Source organism: Protomyctophum parallelum (assembly GCF_964188405.1).
Source record: "Protomyctophum parallelum genome assembly, chromosome: 13".
In the NCBI taxonomy this organism is placed as follows: Eukaryota; Metazoa; Chordata; class Actinopteri; order Myctophiformes; family Myctophidae; genus Protomyctophum; species Protomyctophum parallelum.
This window is the reverse complement of record NC_139708.1, coordinates 9,757,390-9,783,025: the sequence shown is the minus strand read 5'-3', so window position 1 is coordinate 9,783,025 and position 25,636 is coordinate 9,757,390. Positions and strand designations below refer to the sequence as shown.

Sequence of the window (25,636 nt, the reverse complement as noted above, 5' to 3'; positions counted from 1 at the left end):
CAGCCCTGGAGGACATACAGTACAGTACATATACAGAACACAACATAACGTCACTCACTGTGGGGTGGAAACCTTATCTCTATATTAGTTTTTCACTTTTTGTGTTTTATCTTAAGTTAATGCCCTACTTGATCATACTACAGTCATACGTAGCAGATCTACAAGCTCAAATTGAACTTGTAGATCAGCTACTTTTTATGCTTTGGAATTTGAAAAGTAACGTAAAATGTTGGACATATGAGGTCTACACCCGACAAATGGAACCAACCAGAGACGATAGCAAACTTCATGTCTAAAACCTTTACTTTCTGGAGGATAACGGAACCAAATTGATCAGCTCACAACGTGCTTGTAAATTGGCCATTTTCACTACTTTCACGTGTCACTCTTGTATAGCCTGACCTAAGCAGAGACATTTCTGGCCTAGATGGGAGGGTCGCGTCTCAGAAAAGCGCGCACCCTGATTGGATCTCATCGATCTGTCCGTCACCCCCGGCCCCTCCTCTCCCCCCTAGTGCAGCGCTACGTCACATCATTTAGAGCGACGCCTACGCGGAAGGGTTGACTCCCACTTTTAGACTGGTTCAGCCCACGGCTTTTTCCAGGCTTTCATCTTTCGCGCAGACGAAATGAAAGCCTGGGTATCGAGGCTACTCTTGTATGATGACGAAGTAAGGCATACAACAAACATATGAAGTTGAAACACGGAGATACAATGTTTCATGCCCGATGGCCGAGTACGATGAATGATCACACACACACACACACACACACAGTGTCATGACACACTTCCAAGGAGTTACGTAGAGAAGACTGACATTCTCCAGACGAGTGGGACCGTTCAAACTGGGTCATGAGATGCTTCGAGGGGGGGCAGGCAGGAAGGGGGACAAAGGGAATATTGTGCGTCGTGACTTTATGGCCGAGGCAACAAATTGGTACGTCCCCCCCCTAGGGGAAAAGTGAGTCACGGTGTTAGTTAGGACAGAATGAAGTCACCAACTCAAACACAAGTTAGTGGGGTCAGTGGTGATGACATGTGGTGGAAGAAAGAGAGAGATGGATGGAGCATCTATATTGATCCCGCGGGGGGACATTTTCAGTTGTGTATTCCGCAGTTATGGAATCACAGGGCAGATCAGATAAAGAGAAAGATGCCCCTGGTTAGTAGTACGTGTGAACGAGAAGAGAGAGAAGGGAAAATTAACGTCATGCGATCAAGAAAACGATTCCGGTTGCTTACAATGAATCTCATAACGGTCCGATTCCTTAACGATTTCAAGGGGGTTGCAAATGGACCCTTACAGGTCTGTAACTCTGACTCAAAGTGTACAAAAAACATGGAGCAGTAAAACATGGAGCAGTAAGGGCCCGGTTACAGGAGGAGAGAAATGTGTGAAACGGTCACATAATGTATAATATAATGTGGCACATTAATTTTGTGCAATATGGTTAGAGTTTTGCCTTTTCCACCGAAATGGCTTCCCGCGACCTTTGCCTGTTACAGGCCAGACGCTCAATTGCGCTATGTTGGAAGAATGTCAATGCACCTACGATTGGCTTTTGGCTGAGGAATTTAACGACCAATTTGGCACATGAGAAACTAATGTATGTAATTAGGAAGAAACCTGCTGTATTCTATAAGATATGGGAGAAGTTCTTGGACTTCATTAAACGAGGTGATATTGAAGAGGCTTTGGATGTATAGTGGTTAATTGGAGTAGTCAGCTGTGGGGTGGGGGTAGGGAACTGTGATGGGACATTGTGCATTTGTTTGTTTAACTGTATGTAATGTGTTTTTTGTTATTATAATTTTTTATTTGTTTTGTATTTATGGACATTTCCTTTTCCTTTCCTTTCTTTCTTTGAAGATTTTGTTTAGTATTTGTGCTGCCATGGGGTTGTGGGGGGGAAAATATGTGAATAATTGCTTTGAAAATACTATGTTGTAAAGAAAAATCAATAAACACGGAAATGGCTTCCGGCCCGCCAACGAGAAATACTCGCTTTTTCTGGACTAGTGCACTCCAGAGAGCACAGGCAAGGCGCTTTAGCACTACACACACAGCTTTCTGAAACCAAGTTACGACACGTAACTAACCTTTCAGTCAGATTCAATCCTTCAGTGCGGTATGCAAGGATGAGAATACAACCTAAGTCACATTCTGATTCTCACGTTTGTGCCCCAAAAAGGACTGACGCACAGACGCAGTGTAGAAAAAAGGCTTCTGGATGTTGTTAAGATGAATAACATGAGCTGCGGAGGAGAGACAGAGGCTGGACCACAAACCTGGAGACCCGCTGAACTCTAGTGAGGACTAGGGGACCCACATTTGGGACCCACACGCTAGTGGTCCAGGCGCATGCCACATATAGGCTCTGGCCTCACAGCGTGTCGCGTGTTCGAGTCCCGTTCATGACGACCTTTGCTGCATGTCTTCTCTCTCTCTCCCTCTTTCCTGTCTATCTTCACTGAAACTATCAATAAAGGCAGAAAAGTCTAAAACAAATCTTAAAAAAATAATAGGGATCCATACAGTGACAGTACACAAAAGTACAACCATCTGTAATGCAGCCTAAAGTTTTTAAGTTTTTCAAAAATGTTAAAAAAAATAGCAGATGTACAAGCTCGCAGCGAGAACCACTGCTGGGGTGGGTGGGTGTGTGTACAGGTTGTCATTCCTGTCTCATGAGTTTAAGACGCATGAATTGCTCTGTAGCCGCCACCAGCACATAATGCTGAGTCTTGCTCTTTTCACCATGATAATTAGGAAAGGGGAAAACAGTCCAGACACATTTTGAATCACGAAAAGTAACAGTTTTGAGGTTTCAGACGATGAGAATCACTCAATAGTTGAAAGGTCACAGTGACCGTGGTTCACCCTCGAGTCCAAGTTGATGTCGGCACAAAAAAAATGGAAGATGATAAGTAACACCCTCGCGGAAATCTTGAGATACCGCTTCAACGGGTGTGGGGACAGACAGACAGAAGCTTCAACGGGTGTGGGGACAGAGACAGAAGCTTCAACGGGTGTGGGGACAGAGACAGAAGCTTCAACGGGTGTGGGGACAGAGACAGAAGCTTCAACGGGTGTGGGGACAGAGACAGAAGCTTCAACGGGTGTGGGGACAGAGACAGAAGCTTCAACAGGTGTGGGGACAGAGACAGAAGCTTCAACGGGTGTGGGGACAGACACACAGAAGCTTCAACGGGTGAGGGGACAGACACACAGAAGCTTAAACGGGTGTGGGGAGGGACAGACAGACAGAAGCTTCAACGGGTGTGGGGACAGACAGACAGAAGCTTCAACGGGTGTGGGGACAGACAGAAGCTTCAACGTGTGGGGACAGACAGACAGAAGCTTCAATGGGTGTGGGGACAGACAGACAGAAGCTTCAACGGGTGTGGGGACAGACCGACAGAAGCTTCAACGGGTGTGGGGACAGAGACAGAAGCTGAAAACGTAATGCCCTCTGGCCACAGCCGTAGCCGGAGGCCATTCATACAAATCCAGTGAGAATTTGTGAAAAACATGGATGGCTGGAATAATGAGGGACAGAGAATGAAATTGGACCCGGCAGAGTTTACAAACACAGAGAAGAACAGGACTTGGTTGAACAGCTGAGATGAAACCCAGGAGAGAGAGACAGATGGAGAGAGACAGACAGAGAAAATGCGTGGGCACACGTGGGCACACATCCACCGGTTGAATACACCCACAGGTTTGAATGACTATAGTTGTGAGGATATTAACATTTTAGCCTTTTTAGGGCGCCGATTTTATGAATGGCACTCTTTTTTTACTGAAAAGAGCCGAAAAACAAGCAGATCTACAAGCTCACAACACTAACGCAGTAAATATTTTGTCAACAATAAAACAATCATTTCACTTGTGAGGACCAGGGAAACTACACGCACGCGCACAGACACAAGGAAGATAGACATCATCTTTATGCTGTAAGCTTCCTGGCTGGCCTCCCAATCCTCTCTCTCCTCCCTCCCTTCGCTCATCTCTTACTCATCCCTTCCAAACCCAATGCATGCATACGTCCCTCCCATCCCCAGTCCCCACCCACCCCCCAAAAAAGACCTAATTTCTTTCACCCCCACCACGGTTCCCCCACTCCTCCTCCCTCCTCGCCTTTCTTTCTTCCTTCCTTTCTCCTACAAGACCCTCCTCCTCATCCTCCCTCCCTTCCTCTTGTTCTCTGTTTGCCTTCACGCAGATGGCCTGGCCAGCTGAGCATGACCAGAGGGAGAGAGAGAGACAGAGACACAGAGAGAGAGACAGATAGAGAGAGAGTGACAGCAGGAGAGCGTGCAAAAGAGCAACCCTGGGGATAAAATCCATACATCACACACACACACAGTGATAATAACCTTGAGAGATGAAGGATGGACAGAGAGACAAGACACACACACGCACACACACACACTAAACATGATTAGAACCTGTTCCATTACATGATGCATATAGAAGATGCGAGTTCAATACCGTCTATAGAGCAATATTGATTTCATATATTTGAGGACCAGCTGTATTGCAATTGTATAGCAGACGTGAAGTCCGGTTCCTTAAGGGTTCCCTTAACTAAATGGAACCAAATGAACCCCTATGGGTTTTCAACCGGTGGTCTGCGGACCCCCGGTGGTCTGCAGAGGTATTGCAGTTGTGTTTCATACAGCAAAATGTAGCCTAGTTTTCAACAACAGCTTGAACAAAAGCCAGATGTAGGACTATTTGACAGTGCAGTGCAGAAACATAATTGCCTTGATGCCTAACGAGCATCAACGAGCATCACAGCTGAATACAGACACACACACTCACACACCTGCCCTCTGAGTGTCTTTTGTGCTTATGCTATCACATGCTCAATTATTTTCCCATATCTTTGATTTGCGGGACGTGGGACAGCAGTGCTATTTCGGGACTGTCCCGCGAGATGCAGGACAGGTGGTCAGCCCACCAGACACAATAGTGGTGGTCCCCAAGTTGCTCTTAGTCAGAAGTGGTCCCTGGGTCAAAATCAGTTGAAAACCCCTGGCCTATAGGAATCGTTAAATGGTCCTATACAGGGGGTTACCAATGGACCCTTACAAGTCTAACACTGAGTGTGTAAACATTTACAAATTCCAACCCTTTTGTACACGCTCAGAGTTATGGTGGTCCTTGAAATGAAAAAGCTTGACAACCACCAGTATTGTAATTTGTAACACCTAGCAGATGTGAAGTCCAAATACAAATACCAACTCCGGAAACACTTCCGATTCGTCAATGTTGGGTCCCGGTTCCGGATCCCAACCCTTGTGAGTTGCAAGAAAGGATTGCACCATGAAACTTTAAACCTCTGTCATCAATGACTGGTGGCATGCACTATACTCCCATACAGCCACCCACAATAATGTCTTCCCTCCCTTCATTCTGACATCGCTCTAATTAAACGTATTTGTCCTACAGTGTGTTCAATAGACCGCTATAATAAGCAGGGTGGGTGGCAAATTAAAAATTCCGCCACCAAATAAAGGCTAGCTCATTCTGACTGGGACTGCAAAAGTTGTCCATTCATGGCAGCCACCTAAAGTATGACCATTCAAAATGTGTAACAACCCGGGCTGGGTAACAGTGGACAGGCTACCATGATGATGTTCCCCGAATCCATTGAGACTGAAAACTTTGCTCATTTTGAGACCAAATACCATTGTTCGGACCGTGTAGCTTGACATTGGGCACACCTTTCTGTACACATCTATGTCATTGATGTTCATACTCAAAGTCACTTTACAGAAAAAAAATATCACAATATTCTAGGGGGTGGGGGGGACAGAAAAAAAATACAAATTTGGAACTCAACATGAAATTTGTCCTCTGAATTTACCCAGCTAAATTATTAGTTTAAGTATGTTTTGCTAATAATAGCAAATGAAACCATATCAAACTAGTTTAAAATGGTGAAAGAAAGAGTGAATTTGGAGCTGCATTAGTCGCTAAGGCTCCAAAAGAAAAAACTAAAAAGGGACATCAAATGAAATGTTTTTAGTCCAGTCGAGCGGGTTAGCCAATAAGGAAGTTCCTTATTCACGTGTTCCTGTTTGGGTTGCCTAGTTAAGCCACAGCAGCTGGACTTAACTGTTCAGTTCAGTTCACTGCGGAACTACCCTGCTGGTATGTGCATGTGTGTGGGTGGGTGTGATAAATGGAACCAAAACCAACTGGACCCTTAAAGGGGTCTGTAATTCTTGAAAGTGCACAAGTTGAACCAAGTGGACCCATACAGGTCCATTTGTGCACGCTCAAGAGTTAAATGAACAGGAGGATTCCCACACTTCATGCAGCTGGAGTATGGCAGCCTTTCTCGGACGCTGTAGCCCTTCACTCTGTTTCTCTACCTTTTTAATTATTAAGGACCCTCGGTTTGATTTGCATTAAACCTCCCATTTGGGACAATATTCAACCATGCAGCATTAGTACGGTCATTCCTTCACTGAGGGTGATCAGAATCCATCACTGGGAGGAAGTAGCTTATGTGTGTGTTAGATTAACACACACATTTGTATTAACACACAATTTGTGTCCGTGGGAAAGGCTAAAAGACACTTTGACGTTGTGTCATGCAACGCCAGGGGAAGGGAACACCAATGCCTGGGTCCAGAATACAGCTGACCACCAGGGGAAGGGAACACCAATGCCTGGGTCCATAATACAGCTGACCACCAGGGGAAGGGAACACCAATGCCTGGGTCCAGAATACAGCTGACCACCAGGGGAAGGGAACACCAATGCCTGGGTCCAGAATACAGCTGACCACCAGGGGAAGGGAACACCAATGCCTGGGTCCAGAATACAGCTGACCACCAGGGGAAGGGAACACCAATGCCTGGGTCCATAATACAGCTGACCACCAGGGGAAGGGAACACCTTGCCTGGGAAGGGAACACCTTGCCTGGGTCCATAAAACAGCTGACCACCACTGGGTCCACAAAACAGCTGACCACCACTGGGTCCATAAAACAGCTGACCACCACTGGGTCCACAAAACAGCTGACCACCACTGGGTCCACAAAACAGCTGACCACCACTGGGTCCACAAAACAGCTGACCACCACTGGGTCCACAAAACAGCTGACCACCACTGGGTCCACAAAACAGCTGACCACCACTGGGTCCACAAAACAGCTGACCACCACTGGGTCCACAAAACAGCTGACCATCACAACAGCCCACCTTTGCCTCGAGTCATCATGGAAACATCTGGTTATCTCACTGTCGTTAGTGTCGTGAACAGCCATCTAACCAGCTCACAAGTCCTTCGTCCAGCTTGTTACACAAACAAAAGTTAAAAGAAGCCAGACACATACACGTTTCTGTGCTACCAAGGTGGTGGTGGTGGGGGGGGGGTTAACTGGCCCACATGTGCGTTCCTCGGCCACACGCGCAGACAGCAGTACATTCACAGAAAACTGCTTAAAGGTATATTCAGTGATTTCACTCAAAAAACCTTAGGTTTCGTTTTTGGCTGGGACCTAAGCCTTTCATCCAATCAGGATAGAGAGCCAAAACCTAAGGTTTTTTGACCCCCAGGGGTTAACTGGGGACAGGGAGGAACTCCTTATATGGTCTGCACACTATAGTAGAGAGGATTATCACAACAAAACAAAACAATAAGTGATATTTGAATTAAGTGAAATCACTGAATATACCTTTAAAGGAGAATTCCATGCTAGAATGCTTTCTTACCTTTCTTACCTTTCTTTGTAGTCGTTACGTCCCCACCAAAGGGGTCCAGGTGTTTTTTTGTGCAAAAACTCCTTATTGGCTATTTCCCCTACCATAAGCGCACAATGAATTGCATTGAATGGGAATTGAATGGAGCTATGGGGTGTTGTGCTAATTTGCTTATTTCCATCGAAATAAGTAGTAAACTGTGCCGCTTGGGATATTATTTACATTATGAAGAGAGGATATATACAAAAAACATATAATTTTGAGCGATGGAAATAAGTGAATTAGCACAACACCCCATAGCCCCATTCAATTCCCATTCAATTCAATGCAATTCATTTAAGGCTTATGGTAGGGGAAATAGCCAATAAGGAGCTTTTGCACAAAATAACACCTGGACCTCTTTGTTGGGGACGTAACAACTACAAATAAAGGGAAGAAAGCCTTTTAGCATGGAATTCTCCTTTAATGACAGAACCGCATAATTTTCAATGAATTACTAACTGTTAAAGAATGTCTTAACGCATTCCCAAACCAGACCAGTGATGAGAACATTCATTAAAGAGAGTAATGTGAGGTAATGCAAGCTGAGAAACACCTTTTACAAAATGTAGCAATGTCTTAAGCCTTCCCCCTCAGATGTACATTACATTACATGATTATTTCTCCCAAGAAAGCCCTTAGGTTGTACCAATACTCTGCTGTCCGTTTAGCTGACGTTTACTTGACTCTGCCCAAAGAAAGACCATGACTCAGGAGTCTATTGTTGCCTGGCTGGTCTGCCCAGTCGGAGATCAGGGTTGGATCACCAGCTCAGTGCAGAAACACTAAACATGCAATAACTGGAGGTTATGTGGATTGCTCAAGGACACTTCATTGGAATGTTGATATTATAATAACAGCCTGACCCATCTAAACACCAAGATGTCCCCAAGGACACTGCCTTCAGGGGGTTTCAAAGCCATCTGGGAGGACAGGCACAAACCTATTCACTGACCTGTGATTTAATGGCTTGCGCACACACGCTCGCATTACTATGCTTGTGAGGACATAATCCTTTTAAGGACCGCAATTTTATGAATACCAATTTTTAACTCCAACACGGAAGCCAACAATGGCCATTCTAGGCCTACTTATATATTTGGTGCACAGCACCAGCACGCAACTATAACATAACTTCAACCACTACACCCAAATTCTAAAAGCCTTCCCCTAAAGACAACCCATTTCTAATTGTAAGCCTAACTACTTTTTTAACCATTAAATTAACCATTTCTCTTGTGAAGACCAGGAAGTTCTTTCTTTTAAGTACTCGCCGATACGGAGTACCAATACGAGTACTTTTTAAATGTTGACCTTGTGTAGGTGCCTCTCTTTCATTATGGTCGAGGCAAAAAAACACCTATGTCACAGTCCCTGCACATGTGCGGGGGGAGGGGTGGGGGTACTGCAAAGAAAAACAACAGGTTTTTTTACGGCAAAATAAACTTCGGTTTTTATATCTTTATATGGATTTTAAGGACGTTGTGCTTATAACTACAAGAAGATTCCACAGTCATGGATTACTTTGTTGGAACTTGTCTGATGGAAATAACTTTTAATGACATACAGCTGTGTCGAGACGAGTGGAGAGGACATCACAACGTAGATTAATTAATGCTCATTTATTAATCTAATAATGCTGCCCGCTGAATATACACAGACACAAATCTCTACATGGAGTACTCCTTTTTGACCTGGTGGTCTAATGAAAATGAAATAAATACTTTGAATGTGCTCCTGCTACGAGTAGAAAGGACAAAACTATCAAGATGTTAATTTATAGGCCCAGGCCGTAGCGTAACGGTCTGGGCACCGGACTGGTGATCCAGTCGCGGTGTGCCGCGGGTTCGACTCCCGGACCCGACACGGCCTTTACCGCATGTCATCCCCCCATCTCTCTCCCGTTTCCTGTCAGCCTACTATCTGTCCCTTACAAAATCAATAAAAGGCGTAAGCCGCAAAAAAAAAAAAAAAAAAAAGATGTTAATTTATTCATCCGATAGTGTCGCCCACCGAATATTAGCCTCGGAAACCCAGACGTTTTTATTTCCAGGGAGAAAAAAAAAAGCCTGGGTCCGAGTCCACTTCAATTCGGCATAGAGTAGCGCAAACGTCAATCACTCTCTGCTGATTTCTGATCGTCTGCACCTTTGTTAAATTGACACACACGCACACCCGTACACACACACACACACACACACTCCTCTCTCTCTCTAATTAATTAGTCTCATGTCCAGCAGCTGCGCACAGTTTCTCCCGGCGGATCCTGCCGGGAGCTGCCTATGCCATAGAAAGCATAGGTGAGTTCCAGGCTAACCGAATATAAACAGATGCCGATGGATCTCCGTTCTACACTTGTCGGTTGTCATTTATTCTTGTAGAGCAGCTGTTTTGGGCGCTTTGCTCATTTTGCTGCTGTGTTGGGTCAGACGTGCTCCCGTTGTATTGATCGTTCAGCCAGTGTCAATTTAATGTTTTAGTACTCGTCTCAAAGTATCGGCCCCGTTTCCGATACAGAGTAAGAGTACTTTAGGGTGATATCGGACCGAGTACCCGATACCAGTATCAGTACAACCCTAATAAATGGTAATGGTTGCCACTTGCCATCCGGCCGTTCTACTGGCCACTCTACCCCTGAGCCACTGCCGACCCAATACAGGTGAGAAAGGGATAAAAGCCAAAACAAAAGGCTGTTTCTCAAATTCAACTATACCTGTGGGGACATTAAAACCCTCACAAGTATAGTAATGCAAGCACACACACACACACACACAAGTGTGTCAGATGCATTATGTCTAGTTGATTACATGTAACGCATCAGCCACGGTCAGCGGTGTGAAGCGGTTAGCGGGCTGACGGGACAAACGGCCAGGAGGAGATGGAGCCGTTTATAGAAGGCAAGAGGAAGAGTTTCCGGTCATTCGGCTTCAGTGGGTCAGTCAGCCGGACGGACGGACGCACGATTGGCTCCCGGAGGCCCCAAAACCAGATGCATGTCACACACACCCACGTCTTCTTTGTATTATACTTGTGAGGACATCAATGTTTTTAGGACTTCGATTGTATGAATGCCATTTTTAACCATAGCTCTAAAGCCGTAAAAATAGGCAAGCTTGTAGAATGGCTATTTTTGGTGCGAGACAAAAAAGAATCAGGCATAACTCCAACACCTAAACCAGGGGTCTTCAACAGGGGGTCCTTGGAGATACTGCAGGGGGGCCACCAAATGTGTGTGTGATATTGACTTTTATTTTATTTTTAGATTAACCACACCCTAGCATCCCTATTCTGGCGGGGAACATTAGACGAAAATAGCAGATCTACAAGCTCGCAACGCGTCTGACGCATTGTGACGCATTGTGGCCGTACAAGGAAAAAGAGAGCAGACCAAGTACAGAGCCAAAGGTCAAGTTTACAAAGTATCGGGTTTACTTTAGGTAGATAAATGTGGGTGGAAAAAAACAATTGAAGATTGTTTGAGAAACACCTGACCGACCTAATCTGTCAGCTCGCGAACTTCTAGGCTCGTGATTGGCTGCCCGCAGTGCTCTTGATAACAATGTGGTCGACTTCACAGAAATGTCCCGTTGCCCTTTAAGACGCCACGGCAAGTGGCCCGCTGCGACCTCCCAGTCACATCCCACGCTGCGACCTCCCTGTCACATCCCACGCTGCGACCTCCCTGTCACATCCCACGCTGCGACCTCCCTGTCACATCCCACGCTGCGACCTCCCTGTCACATCCCACGCCACATTCCATGCAAGACCCACTGTCGAGGAGGCTACCGAACACACACACACACACCAAGGAGGACTCAAGTACCCCACACACGCACACTCACCCACTCACACACTCACACACCAAGTGGTAGAAGAATTATTCCGAAAATGCACTACTTAAAAAAAAGAAAATAAAAATCACACAGTGAGGGGCGCTCTTATCACAATTGGCGTTCTCACTTTCTGTCTTCACTTTTTATCCTCAAATCTGTGGATTTGTACTCCCACAGGGAGTGCAGTGCCTGGTGTCAAGTTGGTCGGGCTCACAGTTGTACAGAACTGCCACAAAAGGCCTGACACAGAACTCCATATTTACATGTGTACGTAATCCACGTAACTCGAGAAACAGCACATCGAAATACGTAAATACATTAAAAGTACCTCAAAATTATTGTACACACACACGCACACGTAAAACCAGTTAGGCAAGGTGTCATCATTCTAGAGACTATTATTATCATAATCAAATCTCGTGTCTACGTACGTATGTGCATGTCTCTGACACCCTATACCAGGGGTTCTCAAAGTGGGGTCCTTGGGGGGGTTCCCCAGCAAAACTAGTAGCATGCGTCACAATCATTTTCACCACTTAAAAAACAGCAGCTATACAAGCTCACAGCTCGTCATTTTGTGCCGAGCTGCGAGCTTGTACGTCTGCCATTTTTGTTTATGTTTAGAAAAATATCAAAACCGGAAAATGTTTAATAAAATTAAATTTTTAACACAAATCTTCTCTTGTGGGGGTCCCTCCCTGGCACAAAACATTTTCTGGTGGGGGGTTCCGCGGCCAAATACATTTGAACTACTGTACTATACTCTGTATGTGCAGTTTGTGTACGTCCCCGACAGCCTATACATATATACACGTAGAAGGGATGTTTAACTGTCCATACCTCTGGCAAGCAGCCAAGGGGCCCACTGCAGTACTTTAGCTTAAGCCGTCTAGACTCATACAGTCCCTTCATGGATAATCAGTTCATCAGCACTATTCTAATACGCCGCTTCTCAGTGTGGGGTCCAGGGGGGGGAGGGGGGGAATTTACCTTCATCGAGGTATCATCATGCAAAGTATTTATCAAGGTAAAAATGTCATATTATCATGTCTATTAACTCGCACAGCTGCAAGTACTTCCAGTAGGCCCTCATAAAACTAGGGGATCTGTAGTTTGCTAAACTTAACCTGAAGCAAAAGGACATTAAAACTATATACTGCATAATGTCGGGGGTACTCATGAGTCATATCGTTAGAGGTATTCAACAACGTTATCGAATATTGCATGCTTTTCAAATATCGTAGGCCTACAGCCTTAATATTTGGGGTCCTTGACCTTGACATATTTGAGAACCACTGCTGAAACGTTTACTTTGACCCCAAACAGCAAGAAAGCAGTGTGTTCCAGATGTGTGTGTGTGTGTGTGTGTGTGTGTGTGTGTGTGTGTGTGTGTGTGCTTGTTTAGCGTCCATTGGGTTCGCGGGAGCAAGGCAAAAGTTAGACTTTCCAACATGCTGCATCATTCCTTTAGGAATTGTTTTAACCGCAAGTAAACTTATTCTTGTCACAGAAATATTGTTTATTCATAAGCTGGTCCAGCCGGCTTATGAATAAACAAGCCAACTACAAGTAATTTCACTGAACGCCCAGCCCAGTGTGTCTATGGTGCAGGGCAGGCTATGGTGACAGGGGTTCCCAAACCTTTTACCTACACAAGTCTGTAAGTCTGCAACTTGGTTCCATTTGTATACTGTCAGAGTTAAAAGGTGGTGCTTTAAGACCGGGAACCCCTTATTTTAACATACCTTTCAAGCCAGGGTAGTTTGGGGTAGTACATTTTTACATTTAAGTTTTTCAGAAAAAACCATCCACTTCATAGTGGGTTAAATTAACCACATGAACCCTAGCGACCCTATTTCACCAGGAAAAATAAAATGGTGTAGCGGTAACGAAGGAAGAGAGGGCACAGGGCTCTATACTACAGTATAGAGCCCTATACTACAGTATACTACAGTATAGAGCCCTATACTACAGTATAGAGCCCTATACTACAGTATACTACAGTATAGAGCCACTCATGATAAGGCCTGCATGGTAAGGTGTCGTGAGCTTGTAGAACAGCTTATTAATATTAGAGTATTATGGCATTATATTTGTTCTTTGTCGAAGCCTAAAAAGTTACAGTTATGATTCAATATATATAGTTCAACCCCCCCAAAAAAACTAAATTAACCCATTCTGACCTGAGATCAGATTCTATAAACGTCTTCTACATCCTGACAGTTTTCTGAAAAAGCTATGTTTCTATGTCAGTCGTTCTTCGATTTTTCAAAAATAGCAGACCTACAAGCTCGTATCGCGCCACTCGGTGGCGCGATATGAGCTTGTAGATCTGCTATTTTTAAATAGCTAAAGCATAACATGATGCCAACACCAAAATGGGTGCCCGGTCAGAATGGGTTAAGTAATGAATCGCAATTGTATGATAATTAACCATCATAAAATGTCATGATATCATAGCAGCCTTGTACCTGGTCAACTACTCTAAGTATATAGGGTTTAAAAGGTTAAATATCATAGCAGCCTTGTACCTGGTCAACTACTGCAAGTATATAATAGGGTTTAAAAGGTTAAATCACATTCGCTTGCTAAGCCACGGTAGCCACCCCAAAAGGTCGTCTACATACGAATAGTAATGGTTGGTTAAGTTCGCATCTGTGTGTACACACACACACACACAACACGCGCATGTATTCATGTGCTCTGTGAGGCGTGCTTGTGCCCGTGGGGCCTACTCCAAATAGAAGTGAAAGGACGCCGTTGTGGGGGAAGGACAGGACAGAGGCGAAGGTGCCGGCGGAACTCCACCGGCCTGTAAAAATACATACAGGAGCAAATGACCCTGAAATCAAAAGGAACCATAGTGTTCATTAACAGGTTCCGTCCATCCGACGTGTCCACACGTCATAGGTGTACACCTAGAACATCCTCAATGATATCAGGCGATTAATTTTGAGTGAGAATCTAAGGCCACCGTAAGCTTCGCTCTTCATTCATATCAGCGTCCCGTTCACTTAGCTGTTGTGCGGCAGAAAGAATGCCTCGTATCTGCTAATCCAGGGCACTCTCCGTGGTTTTGATCTGATATACTAAGCGCTTCATTTCTGACTTCTCATCCGCCTATCGTTCAAAATATGAACGCTTTGGAGCTTTTAGCGATATAATAGAATCGAGAGCAAGGTAAGCTAGCAAAATATTTCTCCGTTTTTTTCCCGGATTGTTTCCGGGCGAGGGGGTGGGGGGGGGGGGTTCCGAGTAAAAGCGGCCATGTTTTCCCGGCACCCCAGAGCTCCTATTTTGAAGGAATCTCGGGAATGATTGTGTTAAAGCTATTCAGACCAGAAAAGCGTCATTTTTAATTTGAGATAATATATATATATATATATATATATATATATATATATAATCCAATATCGGTATCTGCCGATTACAGTTTACAGTGGGTTGCGAGTCGAAAAAAAGACAGATCGCCAACCCGCAGATGCAACCGTCTCTGCAGCTTCGTTTGCAACGCGTTGAGGGCTTGTAGATCTGTCTGTTTTTGCAGCGCTGGTGTCAGGGTTAAAGAGGGCAAATGAGGTTGCATTTAACATTATACAGGGAAACGATGACTCTGCATGGACGTTATACTGAGTGGCTATATGCAAATGAAGTTGTACTTAACGTTACATGTGGAAAATTGCTGACTCGGCAGCCACACTGGTCATATGTAAGCACCTTTACTCAAGGTGCTAGCTAACGGCGGTTAAGAGGATAGATTCTATTGGTGTGTGGGTGTGTGCGTGTGGATGGGGGATGTTAATAGCAGGGGTCTTGTTTGACTTTGAAGGGTCTGCTTTAAGTAGCATTTAGTGAACTCTTGACCCTGTCATTGACACGCTTTCATCCCAAGGATCACAACCGCTGCCCTTACAGCGCTAGCCGCACCACGGCCTATAAAAACATGCACACTGTGAGCCATGATGGCACTGGTTCCTCCAGAATGTCAAGTCACACTCAAGTGTTGCCAGATTTTGTGAAGCGAAATAGAGCAACCAGGTCTACGAAAACAATGCCTCACATGAGTGCATTATGAGCTGGTAGATCTTCTTTTTTTTTTAAACAGGAAAACAAATACACACATCTTGTTAAAGGAGCATTCAGTGATTTGGGGGGAAAAAAACCCAGTCTGCCCCGGTAACAAGATGCACATAACACTATAAAAGTGAAGCTGATAAAAGGGTACTTATTCATTCCTAATTAGTTAGATGTATTATATGTATTTTCAATTTAATAAAATGAGAGATGCGGAGAGACCCCCGTTACTGAACAAACACTGTATAGCAAGGATTACTGCCCGAAGATAGAGAATGTGCCATTCTACAAGCATATAACGCCTCGCGATCTATCCAATTTCATTACTTGTGTGACACTCAATTTGTGTAGACGTCAATGAGAGATTACAGTGAGAACTTGAGAAGTCAAAATTCCAACAATTCTCTCTCTCTCTTCCCCCCTTCCCCCCCTCCCCCCCTCCCTCCCTCCCTCCTGTGCATTTTAAGTGCAGTCCTCCTTAAATAATTTACTGTTCTGGCATGGCTGCTGTCAGGGCCCAACGTGGGGCTGGATGTGACTGGCGGAGAAGTGGGCTGCCTGCATGACGCAAGCCTCAGCTGTGATTGGGACTGAGGAATGCGGGGATGACTGCAGAGGAACACAGCCTGGAAACGCTTAATGGCGCCATTTCCCTCTGCGGTGGGGTTATAGACAGTTTAGATACCTGCCCAGTGCCTGGCCAGGTCAGATCACAATTATCACATAATCGCAAATTATTTGAGATAATCACAATTATATTTGCATAATCGTCAATAATTTCCATGTGGAAAAATTCCCATACATTTTCAAACATTTTTCAAAAATCGGAAATAGTTGATCTACAAGTTTACAACACGTCACGAAGAGACAGGTGTGTTACTTGTAGATCTGCCATTTCTGCTGTTTTTTGGAAAGAAAAAGTATTAAAAACAATTAAAGTCTCTCTTTTATGTTGTCATAGGTGGGAAGCACCCTATGATCCGACGGACCATTGCTCCGAAGGAGCATTGGTCCGAGGTGGCGGTGCGCTGGGGGTCGGGAGAGGGTTAGGTTTAGGTGTCTGCCCCGGGGGAGGTTAGGGTTAGGGTTTGAGGTAGGTTGTCGATCGGACCAATGGACCGTCGGCATATTGACGTGGACCCGTCATAGGTGCCCTGTGCAATTTGTGATTACGAAGCCTAAAAGGCAAACAAATACAAATTGTAACATTACAATATAAAATGCAAAAAACACAATTAAGTCAATTTATTTTTGTCCCTTTTTAATGTATGTCATATGGGAGTTTGTTTTTGAACAATAAAAAATAAATCGTTAATCACATTTATTTGCAGGACAATTAATCATCAACTTACATTTTTAATCGTGACAGCCTTACCAATGACATCATTGATGGGGTTACCAACCGAGCGAATAGAAACTACAGTCTTTCTCTACTTGCAAATGCAAACAGCAAAGTTAGCATGCTGAAATAGAAGCCCTTGTTCTTGCATTTTTTTTTTAATAAAATCTATGAAATCTTGCTTGAAATCACTAGTAGGCAGGTTTCTTCTGAACTGTCCACACTCCTCCCTGAGACAGAGTGAGGTTCTGTGTTTAAAATCTATTAGACTAGTTTTGTGTCGTTGATTCAGACTATTTTTATATTTATATTTTTGGGATACAACTATCATATTATCCCATGGGGGAACTTCAGTTAGCGTCACCCTGCTGAGTGCTGCCCACAGAGGAGTGCGGTCACAGAGCGGGAGCACTTGGCGCTCAAGTGTCAGGGACAATTCGGCATGTTGCCGAGAGCCGGAATCATACCTGGGACCTCCGGAGTCCTAGGCGGGCTCATTATCCATTCAGCTGTGGCCGCCCTCCATTTATACGGCGTCATCAAATAACAATAATAGTTACATCGAGCATTTAGAAGTGCAATTTTCACAAATGTGTTTAAGTACTTTGTGTGTAAATGAGATGAGTTTGCAATGCCCGTTTAGAAGAACACTGTGTGCATGCATGTGTACGTGTGTATGTGTGTGTTAACTGCTCTCTTGTGAGGGGGAGAATGTAAGTTATGCCACATTGGGTGGCGAGGCGCCACACGCTGGCATGGGGCCTCAGATTATCCCCTGCAGCCTACTCTAAATCACAACAATAATACTCCCTCCGCCTCACCTCCTCCCAACACTTACAGGCCCGTTTAGGAATTGCACATCATCTGGGGATACAAGACTACAACAGTGTGTTGTTTTAACAATAGCCTGGCTTGGCCAGCCTCATAGCGGGGATTCACTGAAGATTCCTCCCCGCATAGGAGTCTGGAGTCGGGCTCATTGGCAGAGAGTATGCAGAAGCTGGAGAAATCAGAAAATGACCGGGGCCAATCAGTGACTGCGTTTCAACGGCTGTCCGTACAACAGTGAAAAGCAGCCTCTGATTGGTTCATGTGTATATGGTGACGTAACATTCATGCTGCAGTACTTTCAAAACAACAATGGCTGCCCTCAACACAACAAGTTTAAAAGTTTACACTGAAACGATAAGAACAGCAGTAATTTCAGATATAGACATATATCCGACATATCTCGCTCACGTATAAAGTAGAAACTATAACCGACCTTTTTATTTTTAGCGGGGTATGAGGAGCAGACTAGCGCACTGTGTGGTGACGTCAGCTTTTTGTTACGCTGATTGGCTAGATGGATCTGTCTGTCAAGGCAACTACTAACGGACATTTTTCATGCTGCCAATGGGCCTGACTCCAGACTCCTATGCGGGGAGGAAGCGTCAGTGAATCCCAACTATGAGTCTGGCCCCGCCAGGCTAGCTCAACACAGCCATCAGCACCAAAGCAGAACATTAGCAACTAATAGAAAACATATTCTATAGAGTCTCTCCTAAGGGGAAAATGTGATATGTCCAAATAAACCGTTTCAGGATTCAAATTCAAAAGCGTCACACAAAAGCATCAAAAGTAGCAGATGTACAAGCTCAAAACATGGTGCGGTTTCAAGCGGTAGATCTGCTACTTTTGATGCATGTGTGACGCTGTAGCGTGATCAATAAAGTAGGGAGTTAATTTTCAGGAAAACACACAAACTGTTAGAGTATGAAGATTAAGGTTTCTGCCCCGACAGCAACGACGATAATATGAAGGAAAAACGTGTGTGTCTTTGCTGTACTGCACGGTTCTCAAGAAAAGAGAGCTGACCGAGAATGCAGCAGTCTCAATCTACAGGTGGCAGATGGACATGAAATGTGGGTCATGACCGAAAGAACAAGATCACAGATATACAATATACCCAGATGAGTTCTCTCAGGAGGGTGGCTGATCTCCCTCTTAAGGGACAGCGTAAACCCAGATGAGTTCTCTCAGGAGGGTGGCTGATCTCCCTCTTGAGGGACAGCGTAAGAAGTCATCCGTGAGCAGTGGTGGAAAAAGTACTCACATTTATTTTATATAAGTAAAATTATCAATACTGCAATGTAGAAATACTCTGCTACGAGGAAAAGTCCATAATCAAAAATGTACTTGAGTAAAAGCATAGTATTGGCATCTATAATTCTAAATGTACTTAACGTACCTACCAAAGTATTCATTATGCAGGACGTCCCATTTCAAGCTGTATCAAAATCTTTTGAAAATAGCAGATCTACAAGCTCACATAGCATCGCGTGAGCTTAAATTGAACAAAGTAACTACGTTTTCCCAAAACAAAATGTAGTGGAATATCTGTCTCTGAGGTGTAGTGGAGTAGAAGTATTGGAAATACTCAAGTAAAGTAAAATAATACCTCAAAATTGTACTCAAGTGCAGTACTTGAGTAAATGTACTCAGTTACTTTCCACCACTGTCCGTGAGAGGCTCAGAGCAGAGCCACAGCTCCTTGGCGTAGAAAGGAAGACAGTTAAATTTGGCCATCCAGCAAGGATGCCTTCTGTCCTGTCACGGGGCTTCCTTTCCTCAGGGGGGTTTTCCACTTTCCAGGCACGTCCGTCCAGCTGGGAGGATACCACGGGGCAGGGGTCCAAGGACCAGATGGGGGAATTATCTCCCCACGCTGGCCTGGGAACGCCTCAGGATCCCCACACTCATACTCTGGAGTAATGTGGCCGGGGAAAGGAGGAGAAGTCTGGGGTTACCTCCGCAACCTGACTCCGGATTAAGTGGATGAAGACGGATGGACGGGTGTAGCATTAGACAGACAGATGGAGGTAAATATCAATGACCCTACTGTTATATGATCTACTAGCAGTACCAGTGTTACATTATTACTTTTCAGGCCTGGGGAAAAACAGACTATTGTATACAGTAAACACGGATAATGATTAGGTCTCTGAAAACAACCATCGAAGCAAAGTACAGTACCATGCACATTGCACATTATGTACAAAATATGACAATGTGTTGCATCGCAACGCACTGTGAAGTGTGAACTTGTATATCAGCAATTTTCACCAGTTGGGAGGTACCAAACTTCATGGCTGTACGAGGAGTGTATAAGTGTAGCACCGTTTTTTCATCGCCACCGACATGCAGAAAAACTAATCTGTGGCCACTGAAAATAGCAGTGGATGCGAAAAGCACAGGACAGGTAGGCAAAAAAAGGACAAGAAGTACAGGACAGGTAAGGAAAATCCCCATCCCCTTGTTGTGCTACCAAATAACACTTTCATACTATTTCATCTGAAATTGGCCTAACGGTGGCGCTACAGGAGCGACTAATGGATCACCATAATCAGTCAGGGTTCATTAGACACTTTGAAACGGGCATCTCTATTTTGGTCATGAGTCAGAGATGAATCTCTTATCCTTTGTAAGTGAACCATTGTATGTCTGTGTATTGTAGTTGTATGTTGTGGTGAATGATGCGTTGTGTTTTGTGTACTGGACCCCAGGAAGAATAGCCACGCTTTTGCAAGTGCTAATGGGGATCCATAATAAAGTAAAGTAAAGTATAAGTCAGCAATTCAGACGTTTGAGATGTGTTGTTTGGTACCAAAGTGGTGGGCAGACAGATAAACAGATAAACAGATGGACACTGCAGTGCCAAGTTGCCAACCATATAGAGCACCCACCACTAGCGGGTCTAAAAACACAAATAAAAACGTATTTCATACAAAAAGAATGAGCCAAAGTGAGAACATTAGAATCAGAGAACTCAGCTTCCATCCGGCATCCATACAGTACATCACCATCAGACCATTAAAAGGCAGAGCTTTATGCCAGACAGAGGAGGCATCCCATTGGTCCAGTAAAGTGCCTCTTTCCCGTTACAAGCCCGTCCATCATCTTAACGGAGAGAGGTTACGTAACCACTGCAGGCCTCCCGGCGAAAGATAAATGAACCTAATACACCCCCCCCCCCTGTCCCCCCCCCCCAGTCTCCACACTCAATTAGTGGGATGGGTTGGTTGGGTGGGTGTGTGCGTCTCACTCTCCCTCTCCGTGTTAAACAGAAGAGTGCAGCCTGAAGCGCGGTGATGGTGAATGAATAGCGGGGTGGGGTCTCTCTCTCTCTCTCTCTCTCTCTCTCCATACAATATCTTGAAGTGAAGGGGCCGATTGTTGTCCAAGAAAAAGAATCCCCCCTCCCACCCCCATGCACCACCTCCCTCCACCAGAAGGAAGGAAGAAGAGTGGGTGGGGGGGGAGAAGTAGAGTGCCCTACTAATGGCGTCCCCCGTTCGCGTCCCCCGTTCCTGATAGTTAATAGGATGGGTAAATGCAGGACAAATTTCACATTATGTGCAAAAAAATTTACAAAGAAACACCCCCAAAAAAGAGAGCGGATTATATATTGGTGGCCGATTATAGGATCATATATATATAAATTAGATGCTCCGATAATCGGCCACCAATCAGAGATCGGCCGTATCAGCCGATATTCACTCCGATCGGTAATTTACCCCATCTAGAGAAACCCATGTACAGTATCACACTATTTAAGTGGTATATAAATGTCAATCAGATTGTGTAATATAATTTTGCATTTTTGTGACAGGCCTAAACATTCTCCCCTTCCGCCACACACAAGAACAGTTTTGATGTGGGTTTTGACATAATTATAATAATTTTGGAAATATTTCTTACGCACAAGATCGGTATCGGCCATATCGGTATCGGCCAATCATGAGAAAAACAATTGGCGATCGGGCCCAAAACACCTGATTGAAGCATCCCTAATAATGTACAATAGTGAAAATAAGTACCCTTTTTCTTCTTTTGAGCACATTTTCAATAGCTTTGTGGGACACAAAGCTAAGTAAGGCTTTAATTTACAAAAATAAAAAGATAGTTGGCGATTCAAGGTTTCTGCCTCGAATATTATAGACTGGGAAAGGAGGAGATGGATTAATGCCTGATGTTTACGTAGTTTTGCTATCGACGTCCGACAACCTAATATATATATAAAGGTATATTCAGTGATTTCACTTAAAAAACCTTAGGTTTCGTTTTTTGGCTGGGACCTAAGCCTTTCATCCAATCAGGATAGAGAGCCAAAAACGAAACCTAAGCTTTTTTGACCCCCAGGGGTTAACTGGGGACAGGGAGGAACTCCTTATATGGTCAGCACACTCTATAGTAGAGAGGATTATCACAACAAAACAAAAAAAATAAGTGATATTTGAATTAAGTGAAATCACTGAATATACCTTTAATATATATATTACTGAAAAATGTATTTTCAGATGGGGGGGGGGGGGTTAGAAGTGGGCTCATGAGGACACCCTCAGCTGAGAGACCGGAGTCAAACAACACTGCCACTGACTGCAGTTGACTCACTGCATTCCCAAAACGGCCCCCTCTCCTCTCCTCGGCCCAGGGTCAGCCAGCCACCCTGCTCCTACACAACACACCAACAAAGACATTCCTACTGACACACACACACACACACACACACACACACACACACACACACACACACACACACACACACAGCAAGAGAGCGGGACAGAGGGAGGAAGAGGGGAGAGAGAGGGAAAGAGAGTGAAGGAGAGCGCAAGAGGGAGAGGAAGAGAAATAGAGAGGGAAGAAACGTAGAAAACAAAATCAAGAAAGCAAGTTGTCAGAGGGAGGGAGAAATGAAAGGAGAGAGAGAGAGAGAGAGAGAGAGAGAGAGAGAGAGCGAGAGCGAAAGAGAGAGAGAGATCATAACAAAGAGTGCTAGCAGAAGGAGAGAGCAGAAGGATTGAGACAAGAAAGAAAGAGTGACGTCAGTCAGCAGGACAGGGCCTCAGAAAACACCATTAGTTAGTCTGAGCTCGCCCAGGTTTTTGGTGGCAACGCCACACCGGGACGCCCGCCAACTGTCTCCACCTACTGCCAAGGGACCAATCAGCTCCTTCAACAGGAGTACACAAACCGAGCCTTCTACTCAACTGGACCCGCAGGGGTCCACAAACTCCACATGGACCTTTACGTGCAACGCTAGCTCTTAAATTAACACAGACGACTTTACAGTGTAGATTGGTGAGAGAGAGAGAGAGAGAGAGAGAGAGAGGCGCGGTAGAGGGGGGGGTGCGGGGGGGTAACAGATTGTGAGACACCGCAACATGTGATCATCAGAGAGAGCCGGCCGGTGACTTAATCCCCGGGATTCTCCTGTTGCGGAAAAGATCTTTTGTGTTTGGTTTTTAGAATGAAGGGGTTTGTATTAACTTTTAATTTTAGGGCGGGGGGGGGGGGAGGGGGGGTACAGAGAGCAGAGATCAGAAAAATGTCGATACGTTCATTGCCCCATCGCTGTTCGTGCTCAACAAGTGAACACACACACACACACACACACACACACACACACACACACACACACACACACACACACCCCAACACACACACACAGGCCACAGAAATTCAAAACCTACGTGTTCAGATTCCACTCCCCCTGGGGAGGACGATTCAACAGAGGCGAGCGGGGCGGGACGATCCAGGCGACAAAAACACACACGTGTAGAGCTGCTCAATGTTTTCCCCGGCAAAGCGGGGAATCCACCTCTACACTAGTGGATAAGATGTTTGGCTTCAATCAATGTCCCTTCTCTCGCCGGTGAGCCAGGTTCAAATCCTGGGTGTGTAAAACATTCAACTGTAATGTACATGTGCGCTTAAATAATCATAATGCTCAGCGCTAGCAGTGTGCCCTGGTGCACCATGGGAAGCCCCCCCCTCAACCCGGGGACTGGGCAGATTAACACATGACAAAGCTCGTTAACCCTGGACAATGATGGATGCTAATCCTTCGCGCACGGCCCGCAGCGTGCTCCGCTAGCTAGCACCACTATTTTACTAGGCGGACAAAAAGAGAGAGCAAGGGAAGCATGAGGAAGACTAGAGAGAGAGAGAGAGAGAGAGAGAGAGAGAGAGAGAAAAAACGTGAAAGAGAGAATAAGGAGAGAGAAAGGGAGTGTAAGACAGACATGACATCACACGCCGAAGAAAAGCTAATCAACAAGCTTGCAGACCTGCCTTTTTAAGCGTGCAACACAAGGTGAAACAAACAAACAAAGGTGAAAAGGCAAGATGGGGTACGAATGAGACAAAGAAAAGCTGGGGGTGAGAGAGAGGCAGAGGAGAGACGGCGAGAGAGGGAGAGCAAGCGAGAGATAGAGAGAGAGAGTGGCAACTTTAACAGAGGCCTCAGTGTGCCCCAGAAACCAGACCATACAATAGGGAGGCAGGGCTGAGGTTCTTCACTCCACAACACAATGCCTCTGGAGCGGGGTGCATAAAGGAGGAAGGGGGCCCCCCCAATAGCGTAACACAGCAGTCTTACTAAAGTCTGGAGGGAGCGGCAAAGATCCTGCCATCAACCAGAGGTACACATAGTCACTAGTCAGCATGCAGGCTGCATGCTGACTATACAGATGGACAGTGAGGGAGACAGAGAGAGAGGAGGAAGTGCATTAGTGAGCGGCGAGCAGGGGACCTCTTCCCCTTAATGCAGTTATCCCTGGTTCCCCAGGGAAGACAGACAGACAGACAGACAGACCAAGAGTGTAAGAAACTACCTGTGTTCCATGGTTGCATGCAATGCATGCATTGTAGCGCTCATGCATTGTAGTTATTATTCCTTCACACGCAATTGTAAATATTTTACCAGTTAAATATATACAAAAAGTCAAAAACCAAAAGACTGTTTAAAATAAGCATATCCAGCACCCTAGAATACGTTGTGAGCTTGTAGATTTCGCTACTGTTGTGGAAGTGTAAAATATGGCATATAAACATTAAAAAAGGAGTTCTCTGCCCAACGAGGAATAATACAAAATATGGTGTACTGCATTACAAGAGCTCAATATATAAACAGCACATTTCCAGTTGGTCAAAAGGAATTAATGTCAATACCGGTGGTGGATTGGAAACTCTTCCGTGCTATAAATAATGACTTTTCCTGCCGTTTTCTTGACCAATAGTGGTCCTTTTCATTGCCGTTATCTTGACCAATAGCAGTCATTTTTATTGCTGACGTGTACTCTTGGTGTAGGCTAATTAAGTTAAATGCCTTAGATGATTGTACATTAGAAGTTGCTTCAGGTTGTCTATATATTATACTCTCTTGTGATTGGCAAATTGAGATGGAAATATAGGCTGGTTATTAAAAGACCCATGTGGAAACTTCAGGTTACATTGAATAATAATGTAATTGAAAATGTAACAGAGTATGGCGTATAATGTCTCTAGAGCATTTTGAAATGCCTTTTACAAATAAACCTGCATTACTCACAAGCTCAGCAAGGGCGTGAACATCTTTTAGCATTTTTGAAAAATCTTGAAAATGTGAGAACTACTGATGATGTAGAAGGCCTTTTGTAGAAACAGACTCAGATCTTAATGGTCTTAAAATGCACCACAGACAGACGGAGGGAGAAAAAGACCAAGGGGAAGAGAAGGGTTGGAGTAATTAGTGTGTTGAAGATCTGCTGGAGGCTGTATGTCCATGATGAGACAGACTGACATGGGCTCCTCCGTGGAGATAAATG

The 25,636-nt window shown here is 44.8% G+C and overlaps 1 protein-coding gene across 4 annotated transcripts in view; it reads right to left on the bottom strand.

Moving 5' to 3' along the window:
* The window catches only part of prr36b (proline rich 36b), a 61,432-nt gene that overhangs the window by 27,565 nt on the left and 8,231 nt on the right, over positions 1-25,636 (bottom strand). The window lies entirely within an intron of this gene.